Source organism: Lithobates pipiens, unplaced genomic scaffold (genome assembly GCF_037356315.1).
Source record: "Lithobates pipiens isolate NorthernLeopardFrog02 unplaced genomic scaffold, aLitPip1_a1.2 Scaffold_18, whole genome shotgun sequence".
NCBI lineage: Eukaryota > Metazoa > Chordata > Amphibia > Anura > Ranidae > Lithobates > Lithobates pipiens.
The window spans coordinates 255,234,524-255,260,506 of record NW_027507758.1 but is presented as its reverse complement, the minus strand read 5'-3'; the positions used below and the strand labels follow the sequence as shown (position 1 = coordinate 255,260,506).

The window sequence follows — 25,983 nt, the reverse complement described above, 5'->3', positions numbered from 1 at the left end:
TCTCAGCTCCCAGTGTCACAATGTGTTCAATGGGTTTCAGGAAAGTGCTTGATTGCAATATGCCTATTTTTTGGTGCTTCAAGCATAATAAACCGAAGAGCAAAAAATTGAATATATACTAGATTATCGATCTCTAGATGTTTCTGTATGCACAGATTTTCTGTAAGCACAGAAGAAATCGGTTGACTTTGCAAGAAGAGCATTGTCCCTGTCTATTTCTATGAGCTGGGAGAAGAACAAGGATTGCCAGACTAAGCCCTTGTACACACGGTCAGAGATTCCGACGGAATGTGTCCTATTAGACCGTTTTGTCGGATATTCCGACTGTGTGTGGTCTCCATCGGACTGTTTCCGTCGGAATATCCGACGGACCAACTTGTCCAACTTGCCGGTAAAATTTTACTACAAAATGTTCCGATCGGACATACTCCGATCATGTGTAGCCTACTCCGACGGACAAAGTACCACGCATGCTCAGATCAAATTCCTTGACCAAAGCTATTGGCTACTAGCCTGAACGTAGTCCCGTCGTAATGAAATAACGTCATCATGTTATGTACAATCGGATTTTCCGACAACTTTGTCCGACCGTGTGTATGCAACAGTTTCGGACAAAATCCGTCGAACAAAATCCAATGGATTTGGTTGTCAGAATGTCCGACCGTGTGTACAAGGGCTAAGTGCGACGTAAGTAAAACCAGGGCTTATTAAAAGTATCAGACAAATGGCTACTCACAAGATGTAGATATTGAAAAAGCATATAATGCAAGGAGGCTCCGTGGTCATTCAGGGGGGTCCAGAGGTATCACGCAGCAGGCTCAGATGATCGCGGCAGGATAGATGGAAGCGATGGTCTGAAACCTGCCTCGCAGTGGAAGAACCAGCGTGGTTCACACCAGGAGACGTGCCGGAAGTGACGACAGGACATGTCAGATGATGCGATTCAAAGCTTCTGCTTTTTCATCAGATCATCAGAGATCTGATGAAAAAGCAGAAGCTTTGAAATGCATCATATGACATGTCCCGGCGTCACTTCAGGCATGGCTCCTGGTACATTCCATGCTGGTTCTACCACCACAAGGCAGGATTCAGTCCAGCGCTTCCATCTATCCTGCCGTGAACATCTCTAAACCCACTGCGTGATTCCCGTAGACCCCACAAAATGACCACAGACCCTCCTTGCATTATATGTTTTTTATTATCTATGTCTTGTGAGTAGCCATTTAGCTGATACTTTTAATAAACCCTGGTTTTACTTATGCTGCACTTAGTCTGGCGCACCTTGTTCTTCTCCCATTTGTCTTCCAGAGGACTGCTTAACTTATGGGAGCTGCCGCAAGTGTTGATACAAAAGTTTAATTGGATTTTTTTTTTTTACCTATATTTGGTTCACCATACTTATTTGATCAATTTTAACCCAGTATATCATGTTCCCTGATATCATTTCATACATTGTGGTGGTACGCAAGTACCAATTCCTTGTGCCACGCTCTTGTTCCATTTCTGTGAGCCGCACTAAAGACAAAAAGGTTACCATTCATATGTAAATGACTAATTTCATTAGCCACAATATGGGACAAGGCAGACATATTAGTAGTCCAGCCTGGTTGACAATCCTCCATACATTTGGTGAACTAAGAATAGCTAGCCGGGGACAGAGGTGACAGGGACAGAGGTGTGTTGTTCACAGGGTTACCAGGTTAAATAAAGAAAAAAAAGCATGAAAAAAAGAAAAGTAAAGCAACCACCACATCTAAGGGCTGGTAAGCTGCAGTATATTACATTTTGGTTTTTGGATAAAGACATTTTAACAAAACCTGTCATGAAACAATTAAAATGGAAGAAAAGCCTAGGTTTATCTATCCTGTCTAACCTGTATAAAAAAAGGTGTGTGTACTTACATACTTTAATCAGCCCTGGTCCAGTCACATGATCCTGCATGTAGGCAGGTGCAGTTTTTTCTCCATTCTGCATGTAGTGTTATATGCTATGCCGCTGTGCAGATGGAGTGGAGGCTGGGAGGAACATCATTCCTCTGCAGATTCTGTAGGTGCCACCACTGCAACACTGAGTGACCTTTGGTGGCCATATTTAGTATGGGGCAGTGTTAATAAATTTCAGTGCCTTGCTGGATCTGGCAAACATTTCTGAGTGGCAAGAATAGGGAGAGGCATCCCTCTTGTTAGGGACAGTGAATGAGACTTAGGGAAAGGTTTTGGTGCAGGATGGGCGCAATTAAGGATATCACTGTATGTGTTACTATTTAACAGTCTCTGGGACTACTGCATAGGACCTGTATAGCTTTCTCAAGTGCTGCTAGTGTCACCACCCTGCCAGTCAGACACCTGTCCTGCACATGCCACCCCACAACTATGTTATCTGTTTTACCTGCAACTCATCAATACAATAACTGATCAAACTTTTTATGGACCTTTTTTACTGTTTCTTCAACTTGGGTACCAACTTCCTGGCCATGTCCACACACAGCTCTGGCTCTCCTGTGTCAGTGAGTGACTGCTGCAGGGGAGAGGATGGTGCACTGACAACAGCAGGTACATGGGATCTGTGATGTCGCAGCTCCTGGATTTCCCTGAATCAGGGCTGCAGGATCACGTGACTTGACTAGAGTGGATTAAAAATAGGTAGGCGCACACATCTTTTTTATACAGGTTGGGCAGGATAGTTAGGAAGAGGGGATGGGGAACATTTATAAGAATAGTTAGACTTGGGCTTTTTTCCACTTTAGGGTCAGATATGCTAAAGTTTTGCAAGGCCCAATTTGGTATAAATCTGGCCATACAAACATTTGGGTGGATTTACTAAAGTCAAATACACTGTGTACTTTGAAAGTGTAGTTGCAGTCATTTCTTATCGTACATCACGGGACATAGAGTCATAGTAGTTACTATGTTGGTTATAGGCCACCTTGAGGTGATGGACAACACCCTAAGACAAGAAGTCCACTCCCTATATAACTCCTCCCACTACTGGGAGTACCTCAGCTTTTTCGCCAGTGCCTAAAGTGTTGGTCACGTGTAAAGATGTGCTGTGCTGAGCTCCACTGGAGCAATCCTTGCTGGGGCTAGCTATGCAGCCGGATCCATTCTAAGTGTCTTTTAGGCCGAATTGAATGGTACCCGGGCCTTGTGTCCAAAGAAACAAGGTTTTTCCTGTAAACGCTTCTCTTTTTAGAGAGCTGGACCCCGGGATCAAGTACTTTTGGTATTAAGGCCATAAAGTTTTACTGGTGGAGGTACTATTACAGGCCCAGGATTGTGGGTTCCCCGAGGGTCCCCAGCTCCTGAAGGTTTATTAACGGAACCCACCGTGAAGGGTGAAGATTGGGTCTGTTGGTTTTTCCACAGAAAACCCTGCGGTGGGAAAGGTAAGTGGAGTTTTCTAAGAAATTTTAGAATTTTCTTATGAATGCCTCCTTTAAATAAGTAAATGTTGTCATGCCTATGTGTCACCACTGGGGGCTCTATGAAGCACATACCTTCTCATACTTTGCTTAAAAGAATCCTCCCCTGAAAATGATATGGTTAGTGAGAGTGAGCCATCAGGGACGTCAGGTGTTGCAGCTGCTTTTAGCATTGCAGCCCCTGTATATATTACTGAAATGTTTTTTTTTTCCTCAACCATTTTAGGCTTGGAACAAAAAATGTATGCCTTAATCCCAGAGTGGGACTAAGCGTAATAGATCCCCGTCCATTACCCAGGACCCTCAAACTGAGGAACAGGGGGCAAGAGATGACGTTTTTTCTCTTAGGGGACCAGGAAGAGGCTGATGACTCTTCTGAAGATTCTAATACGGATGGATCAGGTTCACAGGAAAGGTTGTTGGTACAATCTCTCACTGAATTGGTCCATGCCAATTTTTGCTGCTAGTAGCGGAGTCAGTCGATGAGCCCACTTCTGGTTTGGGCTCACTAAAGCTTCCCCAGCCTCTTCATACTTTTCCTATACATTCATCAAAAATTTTCAACACGTTATCCTTTGGAGCAAGAATTTAATAAGAAATGGGGGATTCCCACAATTGACGCTGCTATATCCTCTGTAAACAAAAACTTGACTTGTCCTGTAGACAATGCTCAAATGCTGAAGGATCCAACAGATAAAAAGTTGGAATTCCTATTTAAAAACAATATTTCTCTGGCAGGTTTAGTGATTCAGCCTGTGCTGGCAGCGATCAGGGTATGTCAATCCTTAAAAGACCAGTTTAACTAAATGCTGACCGCCGACCATCCAATGACGGCCAGGTGGCGCACCTATTGTGGCGGGAGGCCGTCATATGACGGCCCCCCGTTTAAACAGGGAATGCGCGCGATCGTGCGCGTGCATCCCTGTTTCTTCGGTGGCGGCGTGTCACGGAGACACCGCTCGCAACCGAACGGGGTGAACAGCCATTGGTTATGGCTGTTACCACGTGATCGGCCGTGATGAAGTCACGGCCGATCACACATGGTCACACCCCGGCTGTGCACGGCGCATGCGCGCGATCGCGAGCTCGCTGCGCGTGCACGTCGGTGGCGGCGTGTTCCCCGGGAACACTGCTCGTTACCGACGCTGGTAAACAGCCATTGGCCGGCTGTTTACCCACGTGATCGGCTGTGATCCTTTCACAGCCGATCACTAAAATGTAAACAAACCGCGGTAACGTGATGTTACCGGGTTGTTCTCCTCACACACCGATCGTGTGTGAGGAGGAGATTGCGGTAACATCTCGTTACCGCTTAGTGTACACCAATCACACTGATTGCCCCCCCCGGCAATAAAGAGGACCTGTCACCACCCCTCATAGTACCTGTCAATCACAGTCCATCAGAGTACCTGTCACAGTCCATCAGAGTACCCGAGTACCTGTCACAGTTCATCTGAGTACCCAAGTACCTGTCCCAGCCCATCAGAGTACCCGAGTACCTGTCCCAGCCCATCAGAGTACCCGAGTACCTGTCCCAGCCCATCAGAGTACCCGAGTACCTGTCCTAGCCCATCAGAGTACCCGAGTACCTGTCACAGCATATCAGAGTACCCGAGTACCTGTCACAGCACATCAGAGTACCCGAGTACCTATCACGGCCCATCTGAGTTCCCGAGTACCTATCACGGCCCATCAGAGTACCCGAGTACCTGTCACGGCACATCAGGGTACCCGAGTACCTGTCACGGTCCATCAGAGTACCTGTCACAGTCCATCGGGGTTACCCGAGTTCCTATCACGGCACATCAGGGTACCCGAGTACCTGTCACGGTCCATCAGAGTACCCGAGTACCTGTCACAGTCCATCAGAGTACCCGAGTACCTGTCACAGTCCATCAGGGTACCCTAGTACCTGTCACAGTCCATCAGGGTACCCGAGTACCTGTCACAGTCCATCAGAGTACCCGAGTACCTGTCACAGTCCATTATGGTACCCAAGTATCTGTCACGGTTCAACAGTGTACCCGAGTACCTGTCACAGCCCATCATAGTACCCGAGTACCTGTCACAGCCCATCAAAGTACCCGAGTAGCTGTCAGAGCCCATCAGAGTACCCGAGTACCTGTCCCAGTCCATCTGAGTACCCGAGTACCTGTCACAGTTCATCTGAGTACCCGAGTACCTGTCACAGTTCATCTCAGTACCCGAGTACCTGTCACAGCTCATCTGAGTACCCGAGTACCTGTCACAGTTCATCTGAGTACCTGTCACAGTTCATCTCAGTACCCAAGTACCTGTCACAGTCCATATGAGTACCTGTCACTGCCCTTCAGAGTACCCAAATACCAGTCACCAAGCCAACAGAGTACCTGTCACCAGGCCATCAGAGAACCTGAGTACCTGTCATCAGGCCATCAGAGTACCCCGAGTACCTGTCACCAGGCCATCAGTGTACCCCGAGTACCTGTCACCAGGCCATCAGAGTACCCCGAGTACCTATCTCCAGCCCATCAGAGTACCCGAGTACCTATTTGCAGCCCATGTCTCAGAGAATATACGTTGGGATGTTTGCTTTCCAAAATGGGGTCATTTTGTGGGTAATTTCACTGTCCTGGTGGTCCAGGACCTTCAAAAGTGTGATGGGTAGGAATGAAATGAGATGTGTCATTTATGCTCCTAGAACGCCTGAACGTACTACTTCAATGTTTGGCCTCTCTATGTGGCCAGGCTGTGTAAAAGTCCTACACATGTGGTATCACCATACTCCGGAGGAGTAGCAGAATGTGATTTGGGGTGTAATTTTTGCTATATACATGCTATGTGTTAGAAATATCTCATAAATTGACAATTTTGTGTAAAAAAAAATGCGTTTACATTTTTTTCCACATATTCCAAAAACTTCTGGAAAAAAAGTAACCATTCAAAAGACTCATTATGCCTCACAGATTATACGTTGGGGTGTTTGCTTTCCAAAATGGGGTCATTTTATGGGAAATTCCATTGTCCTGGTACTCCAGGGCCTTCAAAAGTGTAATAGGTGGTTGAGAAATGAGATGCGTCATTTTTGCTCGTAGAACGTCTGAAGGTAATATTTGGTGCTCTATATGTGGCCAGGCTGTGTAAAAGTCTCACACATGTGGTATCGCCGTACTCGGGAAGAGTAGCAGAATGTATTTTGGGGTGTAATTTGTTGTATGCATATATTGTGTGTGAGAAATAACCAGATAATATGACAATTTTGTAAAAAAATAATAATAATAAAAAAAAATCTTAATTTTGCAAAGAATTGTGGGAAAAAATTACAACTTAAAAAAACTCATCATGCTACTTACTTAATACCTTGGAATGTCTACTTTGTAAAAAGGGGTCATTTGGGGGGTATTTGTACTTTCCTGACTTGTTAGTGTTTCAAGAAATGAGGTACACCTGATCTACTGAAGGCCTGATCAGATGTGATCAATTTTCAGCGATTGGCACCATAGTTTGTAGACTCTATAACTTTCACAAAGCCCAAATAATATATACTAATGTGGGTTATTTTTACCAAAGATATGTAGCAGTATAAATTTTGGCCAAAATGTATGAAGAAAAATTACTAATTAGCAAAAATTTATGACAAAAACAAAGAAAAAGGCATTTTTTTCACAAAATTTACATTTTATTTTATTTATAGCACAAAAAATAAAAAACTCACTAGTGATTAAATACCACTAAAAGAAAGCTCTATTTGTGTGGAAAAAAGGACGCAAGTTTCATATGGGTACAGTGTTGCATGACTGAGTAATTGTCATTCAAACTGTGAGAGCGCTGAAAGCTGAAAATTGGTCTGGTCAGGAAGGGGGTGTAACTGCACTGTATTGAGGTGGTTAAAGAGGTGCTCAAGATTATTCCTGATCAGCAAGCTCAAGATTTGGCCGGAATATCAGAGTCATTTAAGTTTAAGCGTTTAAGTTTAAGCATTTTTCTTTTAAACAAGCTTATTCTCCAGTGCCAGGGGCATCTGCCTCCAGGCAGTCATGACGGCTTCCACTGTAAAATTCAAGAGGTAAAACTCAGGGTCAACCCCAGGGTCAAAAGAGACCCTGGGGGAGGAAACCCAATAAACAAAATACTAAAACCTCCTTATGAAGGGGCACCCCCGCTCACTCGAGTGGGGAAAAGACTTCTTCAGTTCTCAACGGTTTGGCAGGAACAGTGTTGGGACAAATGGGTGGCTTCCTCAATATCTCCAGGGTACATACTAGAGTTCCCGAGAGTTCCCGTCTCCTTGTTTTCTCAGATCAAACATTCCCAGATACCCCAAAAAAATCTCTCTTTTTGGCTTTAGATCATCTCTTGTCTCAAAAAGTGATATCGGTGGTCCCCATGGAAGAGCGAGGTTTATGATTTTTTTCAAACCTTTTTACTGTACCAAAACCAAACGGGGATGTCAGACCCATTTTAGATCTCAAAGATCTAAACCTGTTTTTGAATATCCGCTCTTTCGCATGGAGTCAATCCGATCAGTGGTCTCCATTCTACAAGGTGGAGAACTGCTAGCATCAATCGACATCAAGGATGCTTATCTACATGTACCTATTTTCCCTGCTCACCAGAAATATCTAGGTTTTGAGATAGAAAATCTTAATTTTCAGTTTGTAGCCCTACCCTTTGGTACAGCTACTGCACCTCGAGTGTTTACAAAGGTTCTGGCTCCCCCTTTAGATCGTCAAAATAAGCGAGAATCGTTATACTCTGAGCTCTTAATCTGGCTACTCTTGATAGATCAGTCGGTAGCCTGCTTAAACCAGAGTTTGCTACCTGGAATACCTAGGTTGGATTCTCAACCTAGAGAAATCCTCCTTAAAACCATCAAGGAGATTTCAGTACTGAGGCCTGATCATAGATACAGCTCAGAAGAGGGTGTTTTTTCCCCAGGAAAAGATCAGTTCCATAAGGGAACGATTCAGGTGGTCAAAGCAAAGAAGAATCTTTCTATTCGACTTTGCATGAGATTGTTGGGAAAGATGGTAGCTTCATTCAAGGCCGTTCCTTATGCGCAGTTTCATTTGAGATTGCTGCAAAACAATATCCTGTCAACTTGGAACAAGAAGGTCCCAGCTCTAGACTTCCCAATGCGTTTATCCCCCAAAGTGTGGCAAAGCCTCAGTTGGTGGTTGATATCCGAGAATCTTCAGAAAGGAAGTTCTTCCTACCAGTTACCTGGAAGGTGGTGACAACAGATGCCAGCCTTCTGGACTGGGGAGCAGTCCTGAAAGAAGCATCTGTCCAAGGAATATGGTCCAAAACAGAGATGACCTTTCCCATCAATATACTCCAAAACAGAGATGACCTTGCCCATCAATATACTGGAGATTCGGGCAGCATGCCTGGCCCTGATGGCCTGGAAGCTCAGCTTACCCAATTGTCCTGTCAGGATCCAATTTGACCATGCCACAACAGTGGCCTATATCAATCACCAAGGGGGCACAAGAAGTCATACGGCTCAGAGAGAGGTAAATCGTATCCTATCCTGGGCAGAAGACAACATTCCTTGCCTATCAGCAGTTTTCATTCCGGGAATAGAGAATTAGCAGGCGGACTACTTGAGTCGCCAACAGTTGTTCCTTGGAAAATGTTCTCTCCATCCCGACATCTTTCTGACGATATGTCAAAGATTGGGAATTCCGGACATGGATCTGTTTGCGTCCAGGTTCAACAAAAAGACCGACAACTTTGTGTCAAGGACAAAGGATCTGCTGGTATGTGAAACAGATGCCTTTGTTTTTCTGTGGGATCAGTTTTCACTGATCTATGTATTCCCTCCTGTTCTGCTGCTTCCGTGCCTTCTTTGCAGGATCAAGCAGGAAGAGATGAAGATAAGGAAGAGACGCAAAGATGGGGGTAGTGGACCCATGGATGAAGATAAGGAAGAGGCGTAAAGACGGCAGTACGGCCAGACCTTCTCACACAAGGTCCGGTATTCCATCCTACCTTACAAGCGCTAAATTTAATGGTTTGGCTATTGAGACCCACATTCTGAAAGACCGTTGGCTGTCAGGTTCAGTAGTTTCTACTTTGGTTAATGCTAGGAAGCCGGCCTCCAGAGTCATATATTATAAAGTCTGGAATATATGTCTCCTGGTGTTAATCCAGGGGTTGGCACCCCAGGAAATATGTCATAGGTAGGTAGGATCCTTAAATTCCTACAGATGGGATTAGAAATGAAGCTGGCCTTGAGTACTATCAAAGGCCAGGTGTCGGTCTTATTGGTGTTTTTTCAATGACCACTTGCTTCACACTCTCTGGTTTGTTGTTTTATTCAGGGGGTAACGTGGATTAATCCTCTGGTTAAGTCACCCCTGAACCCTTGGAACTTGAATTTAGTCCTCTCGGCAGTACAGAAACAGCCTTTTGAGCCGATACAAGATATTTCTTTGGTCTTTTTGACAAGGAAATTCTATTTTTTGGTTGCCATATCTTCTTTTGGAAGAGTATCAGAATTGGCTACTCTATCTTGTAAAGAGCCATATTTGATTATTCATAAGGATAAGGTTGTATTGTGTCCTCATCCTAATTTCCTACCAAAGGTAGTGTCAGGTTTTCATTTAAACCAGGGTATTGTTCTGCCTTCATTTTTTCCAGAACCTCGTTCTGCGGAAGAAAGGTCACTACATTCACTTGGTCTATTTGAAGGATACCGCTCAGATTCGTAAAACAGATGTTTTGTTTGTGTTGCCAGAAGGTCCTAAGAGAGGACTTGCAGCGTCGAAATCTACTATTTCTAAATGGATTTGTCAAGTGATTGTTCAAGCTTATGGTTTAAAGAGTAAAATTCCACCTTTTCATATATGAAAGCACACTCCACCAGGGCTGTTAGTGCTTCCTGGGCAGTGTATCACCAAGCCTCCATGGCCCAAAGGCTGCAACTTGGTCTTCAGTCCATACTTTTACCAGATTCTATCAAGTAGATGTAAAAGGTCATGAGGATATTGCCTTTGGGCGCAGTGTACTGCAGGCTGCAGTATTAATCCTCTAGTGTCTTGGTGCCCTACTTTTGTTGTGTCTTCCTCCCTTCAGTTAGCATTGCTATGGGACATCCCACATAGTAACTACTATGGCTCTGTGTCCCGTGATGTACGATAAGATAATAGGATTTTTAAAACAGCTTACCTGTAAAATCCTTTTATTTGAAGTACATCATGGGACACAGAGGTCCCTCCCTTCTTTTTTGGTATACACATTTATTTCTTTGCTACAAGACTTCTTGTCTCAAGGTGTGCCAGTGGCCATCACCTGAAGGTGCCCTATAACCCACATAGTAACAACTATAGCTCTGTGTCCCATGATGTATTTCAAAGAAAAGGATTTTACAGGTAAGTCGTTTTAAAAATCCTATTTTTCCTCAGCACTTAGTGAATGTGGTAAAGCCATGCTGATTTCTGTCATCCAATCACGTGCAAGCAAAAATGTTTTATTTTTTTATTTCTTTGCACCCGATTTAGTATTCTTTTACAAAGAGAAGCTATGGCTTGCAGATAAAAGATCCAAAGCTTTTAAGCTGAGACAAATCATGCTGCTGACGTTACTGTAAATAACTCATGTTATTGATATTAGTTTGGAAATGAGAGAATCTCATGTAGAAAAAATCTGACCAAGGTTTTTAACCAGTTTTACCAACAACCTTGTAATATGGATGCTGTTTAACTGCATTTTACTAATTGGATTGTTTTAGGACCAGTTACATTTTTGTCCAATTGTTTGTGAATTGTATGCAAATAAAAAAAACTATACTGACTGACTACAGTCTCATATATAATATATATCTCAATATAAGAAAAAGTTATATAGCGTTAATGGAAAGATTATATGTTGACCTCCTGGGCTCATTCTCTTTTAGCAAATGTGCCTTAATGAAAGTTAATATTTTGGCAGATCATATCCAGATGCACAGCTGACAATGGTTTGTGTAAGGCCTGGTCTTTTCTCATTTGCAGACAGCACTAAGCGCTTCAGTATTTTATGCTCATCTCTGTGCTAGTTCTAGCATAAACATGTTTTCAATGGTTTACTTTCCACTTCATTTTTGCAAAAGGAAAGGAGTTAATTTGCTAAGGGATTAATTGTTTTTCCTAATGAAGTGAACCTGTGTTCACATCAAGCATTAAGAGCTGAACAGTGCAGTTAGAAAAAAAAGAATGTTTCTTAAATATTATTGAACTGATTCACATAAATCAAGTAAAGTGAAATTTACTCTTTTGGTAGGTCACTCTTGGTGGACCTTGCTGCTGGTTTAAAAACTCCTAATTCTAAGGACCCTCCATCATTTATTTTGCAACCATTTATCAAGTTTGGCGTAAGTAGATACATGTATGATGAGGTTTAGGAGTGTGTCCATGGGAATGTTTGACCATTCTTCCAGAAGCGCATTTGTGAGGTCAGGCACGGATGTTGGAAGAGAAGGCCTGGCTCGCAACCTCCACTCAAATTCATCTCAAAGGTGTTCTATCAGGTTGAGGTCAGGACTCTGTGCAGGCCAGTCAAGTTCCTTCACCCCAAACCCACTCACCCATGTTTTTATGGACGTTGCTTTGTGCACTTGTGTGCAGTCATGTTGAAACAGGAAGGGGCAATCCCCAAACTGTTCCCTCAAAGTTGGGAGCTTGAAATTGTCCACAACGTCTTGTTATGCTGATAACTTAAGAGTTCCCTTTACTGGAACTAAGGGGCCAAGTCCAACCTTTGAAAAACAACCCCACACCAAAACCCCCTCTTATCAAATAATTTGGAGGGGTTTCCCATTACTTTTGGCAATATAGTGTGGATGAGCGAGTTTGGGGAGGAAGAACTTGACTGGTCCTGACCTCTGATAGTCCTGCATAGAGTCCTGATAGAACACCTTATTGATGAATTAGGGTGGAGACTGCAAGCCAGGCCTTCTCATTCAACATCAGTGCCTGATTTCACAAATGCACTTCTGGAAGAATGGTCAAACATTGCCATAGACACACTCCTAAACCTTGTGGACAGCCTTCCCAGAAGAGTAGAAGCAGTTATAGCTGCAAAGGGTTGGCCAACTCAATACTGAACCCTATGGACTAAGACTGGGATGCCATTAAAATTCATGTGAGAGTAAAGGCAGATGTCCCAATACTTTTGGCAATATAATGTACATATGCCCAAGCCTGAGCATGTATTTATGGACATTGTGGGCACATAGCAAATACTGTGAGGATACAATCTGCTTGGTCGATTTGTAAATATAGGCTTTAGTAAGTCAGGCCCAATGTCTTTGCTCTCTGCACATACTGACTTTTCCTTCGTGAATAACAGACAAGGGGGTGTGAGAGCCAAAAGGTGCCATGGACATCTAGGTCACCTCTGGAACCATCATGATTGGACAGTAATGATCTAATGTATCTCTGCATATATCAAAATGTTTTTCAGGCTTAAATGCACTTTGACTTTTTGCCGAATCATTTTCCGGCTCACTAAAATTTTGGAAAGATAAATGATCCCTTCACTGTGCATAATGCAGAATTGCTGTTGCAATATAAAATACCAAACGTCATTGGCTTTAGTAAAATATATTACGATTCGTAAAGCAACCACACTAGGCCTCCTTGAAAAAAATGACACCTAGAGTGCACCTCCTTTTCTTTACTTTTCCCTGCAGTCGCGGAGACAGATCTGTGATTTGTTTTAGTTTTCTTTGGAATGAGATGTGCTTAATATAGACTTTTGTGGAAACATTTTCCATGATGCACATACGGAAATGTGTTTCTGATTTGAAACTCAGATATTGAAGCTGGAGCAATTCATCGTGTGCTATGTGATGGAGACTGGATATTTTACGTATTTTCAATTTAATAAAGCCTGCATTTATTTTGACACATATGCTTTTTTCGTTTCTGAATTCTGATTATTATGAACGTAGGATTTATGCATTTCCTTGGATGTGAATTTTAAACGTATTCTTTTATTTCCATGAACTCTTTGGCAAACCACACAGAAAGAACAAATACACGAGTATTACTTTCCAGGGAAGGAAATAACAGTCTGTGGGCTTTGTTTAACACATAAAAAAAATATTAGTTTTACTACCTTTTTGATGCTTTTGTCCCTTAAAAAATATTGTAAGTCTAATATGTAATGGCATAGGGAGTATAATATTTGTTAGGAGGATTTGCTACTTTGAAGCTGTAATAGTATGTACCTTGCAGCTTCTAAAAAAAACACATTTTTGCTTGAACATGATTGGATGATGGAGCTCAGCAGCACTCTCCCTCATTTACTGAGCTCTGGAGCAACTGCACTTGCAAAAGTGCACAGTCTATAGGGATGAGCTTGATGTTTGGGTCGATCATAAGTTCGACTCGAACATCGGGTGTTCGTCCATTCGCGGAAGAGCGAACGTTATAAGTTGGGGCTTGGGTTGGAGTATGATAATGGTGGCAGTCATATGAAGGTTGGACATCTTACCTACCCTGGTTATGCTGTGGCACTGTTATGAACATGGAAATGATGCGCTACTTTACATGCATACTAAGGACACCCCAGTCACAATATTTAAAGGGGTTGTAAAGGTTTTTTTTTTTCATTTTGGATAGAGCAAGGAAGGGTTATAACACCTGTCAGATTTTTTTCGGGATGTGTGTCTCATTGTGGAGATTTCCCTTCACTTCCTGTCCCAAAGCCAAACAGAAAGTGAGAGAAAATCCCTGCAAAATAAGGGAATTCCTTGGGGACCCCCAGATCACCAGAACTAATGTCTCCATTGGAAGATTTCCCCTATATTATTTTTCTGGGGACAACTCAAAATTTGTGCTTTTCTTTTATTTTCACTTTCAATATTGATGGTAAACAGGACAAATAGAGAGGAGGAATCTCCCAATTAAGGGCACAGACAGCAATAAAAACTGATAGGTGTTCTCTTTTCAACGCTTAAAAAAGTTTTGCCTTTAGCTATATTTTAATTTTAAATGGCAGGTAATTTTACAGTATAACCAGGCAAAACTTTTTTTAATTTTGTTTTGAATAGAGGGGAGAAGGATTAGAACAGGAGATTTTCCTTCTCTATTTGTCCTGTTTATCATTATCATTTAAAAGTGAAAGTAAAAGCAAATCCCATCTTTTGGGTTGTCCCCATTAAAGTAATAGAGGGGAAATCTTCCAATGGTGACACTACTTCTGGTGACCTGGGGGTCCCCAAGGAATTCCCTTAATTTGCAGGAATTTCCTATCACTTCCTGTTTAGCTATGGGACAGGAAGGGAAGGGAAATCTCCCCAATGGGACAGAGATGGTAAAAATAAAATGTACAAGGGTTATAAACCTTCCTTGCTCTATCCAAAAAAAAAAAAAGGTTTTGCCCAAGCACTAGGGTCAGCGCTTCAAATCACAACAATGGCACTACCTGGCAGGAATTTGCATGTTCTCCCTGTGCCTGTGTGGGTTTCCTCCGGGTACTCCGGTTTCCCCCTACACTCCAAAGACATGCTGGTGGGTTAACTGGCTCCGGTCTAAATTGGCCCTAGTATATTAAGGTGAGTTAGGGACTTTAGATTGTAAGCTCCTTGAGGGCAGGGACTGATGTAAACATATATGTAAATATACAATGCTATATAAGTACATGCGATAAAATAAATAAATAAATATTATAAAAGAGTTTTCCCAGGCTATTCAGGAAACCTGGATATGATAAACATTACTGAGAATATCTGTCAATAATAATAAATGACGGTGAGAGTTTGATAGCATAGTTCCCATAGAGGCCACAGTGTACCCAGCTCAAATACCCAGCTCAAAAACTTCACACATCCCCCACCTCTGTGTCTGTTGCAAAATACGATCTGTCACTAGAAGTGTGAGCCAGGCTTGGCACACAAATACAATCAGATCTGATGATTAAATTATTCACATCAGTCACGGAATGGTGCTAAAGATAGAATACTGAACTTTGGCTAATGCAAGATTTATAATGGCGCAATTCAAAGGATATTACACACCAAAACACAATGTGAAATACACCTGAATTCATAGGTTTTCTGACATTCATTATTCTACTATGTAAATGAATGGAAAAAGTTGTGTATTGTATGTAAGTGGTATGTGGACCACTTCCTAAACAGGTGGGCTGAATGTATGCAAATTGTCACATCTAAGGCAATTCTGTGGCAAACCTGGGGCAATTTTGCCACACTTTGGCATAATAGGATAGTATAGCAAATCCGCCACACCTGGTTCACACCTTCAGGTGCGACTGAACGCAAACACCTTTCTACTTGTTCTCAGGGTGTTCCCATGCATCCCATGTAGGGAAGTCTATTCATTTCAATGGACTGCTATATGTGTGGAAAACACAGAAAAGAAGTCCCTGACTCTTTTTCAAAATGCAACAACTTTATTATTAAATGTCCCTCAGACTGGTTTCCTGTCTGTCTTCGACTTCAATGCTTTCTGGGGGATAATTAACAATGTACTAAAGCATTTAACATGACAGTAAATGGTATCTTCAGAAGTCATGGCTGATGCTATATACTCTCAGTATCAACCTCTTCAGGACAGGTACATACTTAGGTTACGCCTTGTATCCCTTCTTTTGCTCAATATGCAAAAAAAGTGTTTAGTGATGGACTTGACTAATTTTATTGCATCTATTCAACAGGAAGTCTCAACTGTCAGGAAACACATGTGCCAAGTGCGATCAGCCCATAATCCTTTGAGGTGAGACCCTGATCTGGAGATGCTGGAGGTGCGGACGGTGGGGGCATATTACCAGGAACTATGAGTGGGAGGAGAGCCCAGTTCCCTCATGTAGGCCAATAAACTTGGAGTTCACGGGGCAGAGGGACAACCTGCGGGAATTATTATTAATCGCATGCCTTTCTAGTGTACAAAAGTCCCTATAGTATAGAAGAAATGACAGTCTTTTTAAAAGACTTGCTGTTAAATATGACTATGGTTTCCTTTATCACACCCTGTACATGTTCATTTTTTTAGCTTTTAGGTTTTTGGAGCCTAAAGCCACACTTCTCTATTTATTTTTCAAAGCTGTTGCACGTGTCTTAGTGAATTAAATCACAGCGGTGCTAAGACATTTATATTCAGGTAAGGACGCTCTCTATAAAGCTAGTGAGTTAAAGTAGATTTAAACCCCAACTGGATGACATTTAGTTTGCTGAAAAATTGTATATCATAAACAAGTTCCTCCCTTTTTTATTATAATAAAAATGTCATGCTTTTTACCCCTTTAATGCCTTGTACACACGATCGGAATTTTCGGCCCACAAAAGACTGATGAGAGTTTTTCGTCAGAAAATGCGACCGTGTGTATGCACCATCGATCTTTTGCCAGCCAGCAAAAGATTGAGAGCATGCTGTCAATTTTTCGGTCGGGAAAAGTTCCTATCTGAAAATGTGATTGTCTGTGGCAATTCTGACGTCCAAAATTCCTACGCATGCTCGGAAACAATTTGAAGCATTGAACTTCATTTACTCGGCTCGTCGTAGTGTTGTACGTCACCGCGTTCTTGATGGTCATAATTTCAGTGAACTTTTGCATGACCGTGTGTATGCAAAGCAAACTTGAGCGGAATCTCGTCAAAAAAGCCTCCATATCTTTTTCCGATGAGAAATCCGATCGTGTGTACACGGCATAAGGGATCAGTACTGCTGATCACCTGCAGCCCCTTTTGCAGCCACTTCCTGTGAACATGCAAAATTGTGTCTCATTAATTTTCAGGTAGATATACTGTAAAGGCTGTCACAGACAACAGGCTTCTTTTGTTGATTTCTGTAACCATTGCATACAATGGGGTTCAAAGCATCAGGGAGGTCTTCTCTCTCACTAGTTTAACCCTCAGCAACATGAAACTACTTTGCAAATTGTAACCTTTGGTATCCAGTTACTGCTGTAGAACATACTTAAAAACAGAAACAACAACTGCATGCGCCTTTATACTACATATTATTACTAGTGATATTTAGCTTTATTTGAAACTCCTGTATGACATAATCTATCTACAGTTTTCTTCTCCCTTTATGCCTTAGGTATCTCAGAATATGTGGTACCGACTTAATGTAAATAACCCAACATCAGAAGGCCACAGACAGACTGTACAATAGGTGGCAACATGCCTACCCATTATGAGTTGTGTAAGGACTCACTAATATATGTTTTGTTTTTGGGCATTCTTCCTAGCTTTAGGTGACACTGTGCCAATGTTACAGGGGAAGAGGGGTCTAAAAAGGGAAATTGTCCCCCCTATCGACTTTGTCAGTCATATCTGAGAAGGTTGGTAACATGCAATGGAGTGGAATGGACACCACTCTTCCAACCAGCTCATGTAAGAAGGAGACAAGGAACAACCTCACTTCTCCATGCTTCTCCGCAAACCACGTCCACTCATGCATTTTGCCTTGCCCACCAGGACTTAATGACTAAGCTTCAGTGGGTGAGGTGAAATGCATCGGCGTGCATGGTTTCTGGAGAAGAGCAGGTTGAGACTGTCCCTTATCTCCTTCTTTCTCAAGATGGTTGGGAGAGTGGCATCCATTCCACTCCAATACATGTTACTCCCTGTATGAACATAGTAAGATGTGGGCACTCCATCTTCTATGGTCAAAGGGAAGAATCTTCTCCTCAGCTTGGGCGGTGCTTCAAGTTTTATATCTGGGAAGGCTCTGATTTTATGCCAAATTCCTGCAAGACTTCAGGCAGCCATTTTGATGAGGAACTCTTAAATTGTTGGATCCCACATCATACGAGCTTTTGCTGAGTACAAGTAACCTGTTAGTTCGGGGCAGCGATAAGTGCAGGGAAAGGTTTGTGGTAAGAAGGGATAGTATAGGGGACACTGTCTGGTGCCAAAAAAACATGTTCTGAGGATTTCTCTCAGTGACTCAGTGCAGCTATGGACATACAAAATCCCATCACCCCTCTAGCAGGGGCTGTCCTCTTGTAACATCACTGTGAATTACATTACAGAGGGCTTTATTAAATCTATCTTGTTCACCAGTATGCTGTAATGTTATTCCATTGTAACTGTTATAACTCCAAACAATCACTATAAAGTTGCTGTGGTACTGAATACCCTGTGTGAGTGTGGTTCCTCCAGAGTGGGTACCTTGGCTGAGGCCCCGTCCATAAACCAACAAACAGAAATGAAGCACACACATTTTATTGCTTTCTTTCTAAAGCCCTGTACACATGGGCCGAAAATATAACTAGCCTTTACAGTAAGATGTATATGGAAGGGGCTTTGCCATTGTTCTGTAAAAGCTAGTTATAGATTGGGGTAGTTGCCATTTATCTTTACATCTGAATTTGATGCAGGGAAGCATTGGATACATTCAGCTGCCATTGTGCTCTTGCTGGGTGTCCAATGCATCCTTGTGCCTTTAAGGAGGATTGGGCTACCTCCAGGCAAACCTGCCCTTAATTTATCCACTGCTATATGTGCTCCACTTTGTAAACTCTCAAAACTCAAGAGTTAGGACCACAGTAAACAGAGAAGCCTTGGCAAGAGACTGTGGCTTTCATGTATGTTTGCAAATGTGTGCAACTAAAACCTCTGTTTTAACATTAACTGTTAAAGAGGAAGTAAACCCCGATGAGTTTACTTCCTCTTTCATTCCCTGCAAAGGTAAAGCATAATGGACTACTATGCATCGCATAGTAGTCCATTATGTGTCACTTACCTGACACAGGAGCCAGCGAAGTCACCGCTGTCCCCTGTAGTCCAGCGCATCCATCTTCACGGTGGGTCTCGCTGCTCCGCTGCTGTCATTCGGCGAAGCCGCAATAACGTCACTCCCACGCATGCGCACGGGAGTCGCCACGCGCGGCATATCGCCGTTGACGGTGCCACACTCAGTGCGTGTAGGTTTAGGAGATATTTCTTAATCTAGGCTTACCTGTAGGTCAAAGTGTGTTGTAAGGTTTTACAACCACTTTAAGACTCGTACACACAGTGAGATTGTTGGCAGGGGATTGTCTGTTGACAAACTGTTGTCCTAAAATCTTACCGTTAGTACACTTCTTTTGCCAATTGTCCAACTTTCAGCCAACAAATGTTGGATGACAGGCTAGTAAATTTTTGGCAGACAACGGTTTGACGTCAGATTTTCGTATGGTCAGTACACAAATCCGTCACACAAAAGTACAAACACGCATGCTCGGAATCAATGCTCACCAAACACAAACTTAGCAGAAGGGGCCCAAAAGGGTGGCGCTCAAATTCCTCGTAGTATGTCACTACGTTTGTGTTTGTGGCACAACAATTGTGTACCATCAGAGTATTCAAGACTAAATCCTGGCACACGCCCTTTTGACAAAAATCAGATGCTTGGTTGGCCAATAATCGTACCATGTGTACGAGGCTTTAGACAGGGGTAATTTGGTATTGTTGCAGGCTAGCTGGTAAGTGTGCTGAGAGTTTCTAATGTCTTTACAAGTGTCCTGTGAGTCTGAAAACCTTGGGACAAGGGTGTAACTATAACCATAGCAAACCAAATGATTGCTTTTGGGCCAATAAGCACAGTGAACCCAATGCTACCTGGTCCACAGTGACCTATGCAGGTAGAAGTAGCATTTGGCAAATGTATTTGGGAAAACAATGAATGTACAATAAAATTAGGAATCTCTGTAAAATTGCTAAAAAGCAGTATGAATTTTGTACCACTAGAGGTATTGCCTGTTCAAAACAGATTGGAGAGAGACACATTGCCCTTTGATTGATTTGCTATGAGGATCATATCACACATAGTTTCAGCCTTGCTTGGGGGCTCTCTAATATGGAACTATGGACACTTCTTGAAAAAAGTGTCCCTCTGACCGTCCCCTGCTCACAAGGTTAGTGATGAGCCAGTAGGGTGGTCAATAGATGGAAGAAAGCAACTTAGCTATCGACATCATCACAAAGGGAGTTATTTACAAAAGGCAAATCCACTTTGCACTACAAGTGCAAACTACAAGTGCAAAGTGCACTTGACATTGCACTGAAAGTGCACTTGGAAGTGCAGTCGCTGTAGGTAAGAGGGGGACATGCAGGGAAAAAAAAAATTGTATTTTAGCTTGCACATAATTGAATAATAAATCAGCAGAGCTTCCCCTCATTTCAGATCTACCCCTCAGATTTACAGAGACTGCACTTCCAAGTGCACTTTCAGTGCAATTTCAAGTGCACTTTGCACTTGTAGTTTGCACTTGTAGTGCAAAGTGGAGTTGCCTTTCGTAAATAACCCCCGTAGTGTCAGCATTTGTATATTTGAGTGCCACGGGCCTCCAAGATGGTTGGCAAAATGTTTGAAGTTAACCTGCATTTTCTTTAAGATTTCAATTTGGCAGCTATGAAAAACTGACATTATTCAGTAGATTGAAATGTTGTGAGAGCCTGCAGGGACATCAAGGTGCTGCTTGTGGCCTGATTCCTATAATCAGATCGTTATAAGACTAATCAGAGGAAAGCAGGACAATGGAATGCCTAGTTATTCAAATGTAATGTCAGGTCAGGAAAAGAAAACTCATTGGTACCTATGACAAATAAAAATAGATATTTCCATGCTCCAGTGTGCACCTGCTTTCAGGCAATAAACTAAAACTGTTACGTAAATCTTGTCACACGTTAACATATTGAATCAGGATCTTTTATATCTTGTATATTTTAATCACAGCAAGTTACAGGTTATCAGTCAATGCTTTTTCGACATATAGATTTTTAAAAATCAATAAATATTAAGCCTATTTGAACCAGGATTCGGGAAAGATTAAATTCCCATTACAAAGATTTGCTTGGTCCAATATAATTAATCACAGGAAAAATGTATCCTATGTATTTTAAGGCCCTGTAAATGATTACCATGTCGCTAAGGAAGTGTATGGGAGCAAACAATTACCATTTTGCCCACTCATTCCTATTTCTAGAGAAATTGGAAAAAGGGAAATAAGTACTCTGCAGAAATTATGACACATAATTAAGCACACATTTGTCAAAAGCCCTGAACCTGGTTGGATTTGTGCATGGAGTCCTAGGGTTCTAGAGAAATATATTTTGTACTCTCAGCTCACCACGTGAAATCTCTTCCCATCCATGAGTTAAAACCCAATTCCAGCCAAATATGTCAGTTCTGTATAGAATAGAGATGTTTTGTCAACTCCTTATTGTTAAATATTTGATCTATTTGACAGGTGTTAGACAGAACAGGAAATTAGTGTAAATCTCCCCCACAACAACACTAACAGCAATAAAACAAAAATCTTAGTACAGAAGGAAAAGGTTATCCTGGCAGGATTTCATTGCGGTTTGTGTCTTGACCAAAGAGATAACATACAGAGAATCCAGCACTCACCCCATTTAAAGTTTTCAGGGCACGTAGGACCTCTTTATCATGAAAAAAGAAGTCCTGTGCATTCATAGTTATTTGCAGCTGTAAACCAGTCTATATCAGTGGTGAAAGAAACGAGGCAAAAAGGAGAAAAGGGAAGTTAGTGAACAAAAACAGTTAAGTGTAAAAGAGTGTGGCAAATGAAGAGAGGCAAAGAGTGAGATGATGGGGGGGGGGGTTGTGACTGCAGGCAGGTGTAGTCTACTTTTTCCACTGCAGGTGTTGCTGCAGGGAGAGAGATATTTAGGAGGAACATGGTTCATCTATGGTTTCCTGGTTCACTGGGATAGCTATCTGGTTGGATGCTGCCACCCCTTGTGACTCAGGTGGCCACTTTGGGTTAGGCAGACTTTATTTGAGACCCTTGGGTAGTGTAGGGACAAATCACCCATCTGACAGGGACAGTGATTAGCTGCAGGGTGAGGATCCAGAGGTGTAGGAAAGGATAGGGATACCCCATCCTACCTGGAAACCTCTCCATTTGGGTACAGACCGACCAGGCTGTGTTCTGTCCCCAATACAGATGTTGTTAACACACAGATGTTGCTAGGACATGGCGCGACACCGATCTGTGTAAAGAGCAGCATCCGTGGCTCTTTAACCATGTGAAAAATGACTTAGTTACAAAATTTACTGCCAGAAAAAACGTGAAAAAAACATTTGTTTGGGTACAGTGTAGTATGACTGCACACTTGTCATTCAAAGTGCGAGAGCGCTGAAAGCTGAAAAATGGCCTGGGCAGGAAGGGGGTGTTAGTGCCTCGTAGGCAAGTGGTTAAAGAACATTTGACTGTTTTTTTTTTTTTTTTCAATATGTAAATATTTCAATGTCCACTGCCTTACCACAATTAAGAAGCCAGGCTATGAACATTTGCAAAAGGGGCACAGACAAAGGTTTTAACCTTCGCACACTCTACTATTAAAAGTGTTTTTATAGTTGTATTTCTGCTAGAAAGAGTTTCCTTAACTTCCAGTCCCAATGACAACACTACAAGTATTAAGGAGAAATCTCCTCGAGGGGGTCACAAACAGCAATAAAACTCGACTATTATGACTTTACACCTTGAGGAGTAAAGGTTGGAATAATTAAGAGAATATGAGAAACGTTCGCATACATTATGTCATATCATAGGATCTCCTAATCTATTGGCTGTTTATTACTGTACCTTTGAAAATAAAGTTTACAATTTTTTTTACTGAGGTCCTAGGCTTTTCCAACTCCATCAAAATGTACAAAAGAGAATGTTTTGGCTGAAGCTCCACTTGATATTGCTTATGGAATGGATGCACATTTTCTGCATTGATTAATGGGCACAACACCAGAACTGTGTGTAGAAAACCATAATGGAAAATGAAATATGCGCTCACTTGTTAGCACATGTTCCTTTCTGACTTCATTTTGCAAATTTTCCAAGTTGATGCTTATAGTCATTCTTTCACTTCCACAATTTATCCTTTTAAATGTCAGATTACACTGTTTTTACAATATTTTATTCTGTTCTATGAAGTAGTGGAAACTTTTACAAGAGCATATGCATCATTAATGAAAGTGAAGAAAAACATTTGCTTGCATTATAAATTCAGCATCCCACTTGCTTAGAATCATTTCCATGTTCAAGCCTTGCAGGGGCATCGGGACATAAATCTGACTCATGCTGACCTGGCTGGACCTCCGCAGCATGTTGTTCTACAAAGTATTATACAGAGCAAGTCAATTTGGACTCATATAAACTGTCTGGTTTACACTCCATTGTTGATTGGAAAAGAAATTGTAAAACAGCTCTTTAAAGTTGAACTCTGGTGTACTTCCGGTACTCCTAAAGCCCCATATTATATGGTTTTGGTAAATCTGAAGGAAAAACTCAGCAGACAATCTGATAGTGTGTATGGGGCTTTATCAGTACGCGCTATGTTCGTAAATTTATTTTTTGCCCAAAACTATAGTTCCGTTTTGGGGTTAATTGTGCTAAATTGTGCTTTGGCATCAGTTTGGCTGGGCTGTATTAAGGTTCTGCAGGGTCATAGGTGGGGTTCGCACCTGTGAGAGGCCTTAGAACGCAATCTGGTTGGAAGCATTAGGTACCAATCTCTCTCTCGGAGCAAATCAGTGGGAGTTTGTCTCGCTGTGTATTCTGGGAGAGGGTACTTAAGGTGCCAAAGTCACGTGGTTCTGGGTTTCCGGTCCAGAAGTTGTTGCTGACTCCATGGTCCTGGTCCTCCTGACCAGCCCCCAGGGGCCCTCATGGCCTGGGGTGCGGATCCATCCATTTCCGAGCCTCGGAACTGGCTAGTCCGAGATGCAGTAACTGGAAGTAGGATTCTAAGGTGTTCCGGTGCCGTCTCAGGTTTGGAGAGGCCCAGCAACTCTACATGCAACCAGGGGAGGACTCTTCAGTAAGAGAGCCATGCACAAGGCTGGCTGCTCGGTAAAAACCTGGAAGATGAGCTGCCATGGACATTGATTGAATCCACATTTCTTACAGTAAAGCTGGACTGGCTGAAAGATTCTGGTACAGTAAGAAAAGTTCCTACTTCTATCCTTCCAGTTATAACTACGTTTTTCAACCAAGTCTGTGTGAGAGACTTTGCAAAGCTAGAATTACCTGTTGGCTGCTAAATCCAAGCTCAAGGATTTATCCAACAGTTAAAGAATCCAGTTGCGAGTGGCTATTCCCTGGATTATGTACAGAGAGAGACTTTTATTGAAGTCAGCAGTTCCGAGCACCTGAGCTAAACTTTATCCTGATACCCTCTATTCCCAACTTAGAGACTGAGTTTGTTCAATTGTTTTATGCAAAATAAAAATCCTAACAAGGAATTCAAGTGTCTTTCTCTACAATTACTGGATTATCAACCCTGGTAACCCCTAGGCAAGGACAACGAGTACAAGCTGGTGGGGGTAATCGGTAAGCCCAGAAAAAATTCAGCCACTCCCTTGGGAGTACACTGGTATAAGCAAATATTGTCTAAGTATAAGATGTGTGTGTACCCTTAGTGAATCTTAGTGTCTTTAGTGTATTTCTTCCATATCTGTGCAGTAATCCAGTGTAAAATGTTTCCTTTGCGCAGGAGCTTCCTGTAATAGAAGGACCAGTCATAGCTTCTCTCTCTTCTTGTACAGGGTGACTGGTCTTGTATCCTCCCCCTTCTTTAGTTCTCTGCAGGCAGCCTGTAGTGAGAGAACCTGCTGGGTCCTTCCTATAGTTCTGCACCATGCACAGGCTATGTTGGTGGCTGTTGCTCAAAATTTTTTTTTGGGGGGGGGGGGGGAGCGCAAACAAACTGAAAAAAAAAATCAATTGCAGCCACTGTGCCATCAAATGCAGCTGTTGTGCCCTTTAATTGCTGCCACTGTGCCCATCAAACACAGCCACTGTGCCATCAAATGCAGCCGAAATTAAATTTTTTCAATTAAAGTTTTTTGTGCCTGAAGTGCAGCTTTAACCACTTCCCGACCAGCGCACGACGATGTACGTCGACAGAATGGCACGGGCAGGCATATTGGCGTACAGGTACGTCCAATATTCAATGCCGCCCTGCCATCGGGAGCGCGCCGCCGGCGGCGCGCTCCCGCGCTGGTCGGGACCCCCGTGAGTCCGGTTGCGGGACCCGCGGACTCGATCGCCGCGGGCATCCCCACGATCGTCTCACGGAGCGGCCGAATGGAGGAAATGCTGTGTAAACAACATTTCTCCATTCTCCCTAGCAACTAGTGATGCTGATCTCTGCTCCATGTGATTGGAGCAGAGATCAGTGTTCACTAAATGAAAGCCCAACCCCCCCACAGTTAGTAACACACCCCTAGGAACACTTAACCCCTACACTGCCACCCACTGGTTAACCCTTTCACTGCCAGTGTCATTTACACAGGAATCACTGCATTTATATAGCAGTGATTACTGTATAAATGACAATGGTCCCAAAAATGTGTCAAAAATTTCCGATGGGTCCCCCACAATGTCGCAGTCACAATAAAAATCGCTGATCGCCGCCATTACTAGTAAAAAAAAAATAATAAAAAATTATTAATAAAAATGCTATAAAACTATCCCTATTTTGTAAACGCTATAACTTTTGCGCAAACCAATCAATAATCGCTTATTGCGATTTTTTTTACCAAAAATATGTAGAAGAATACGTATTGGCCTAAACTGAGGGAAAAAAATGTTTTTTTATATATTTTTGGGGGATATTTATT

The 25,983-nt window shown here is 42.4% G+C and overlaps 1 protein-coding gene across 1 annotated transcript in view; it reads right to left on the bottom strand.

The window, feature by feature from the left end:
- The window catches only part of SGK1 (serum/glucocorticoid regulated kinase 1), a 225,147-nt gene that overhangs the window by 149,379 nt on the left and 49,785 nt on the right, over positions 1-25,983 (bottom strand). The window lies entirely within an intron of this gene.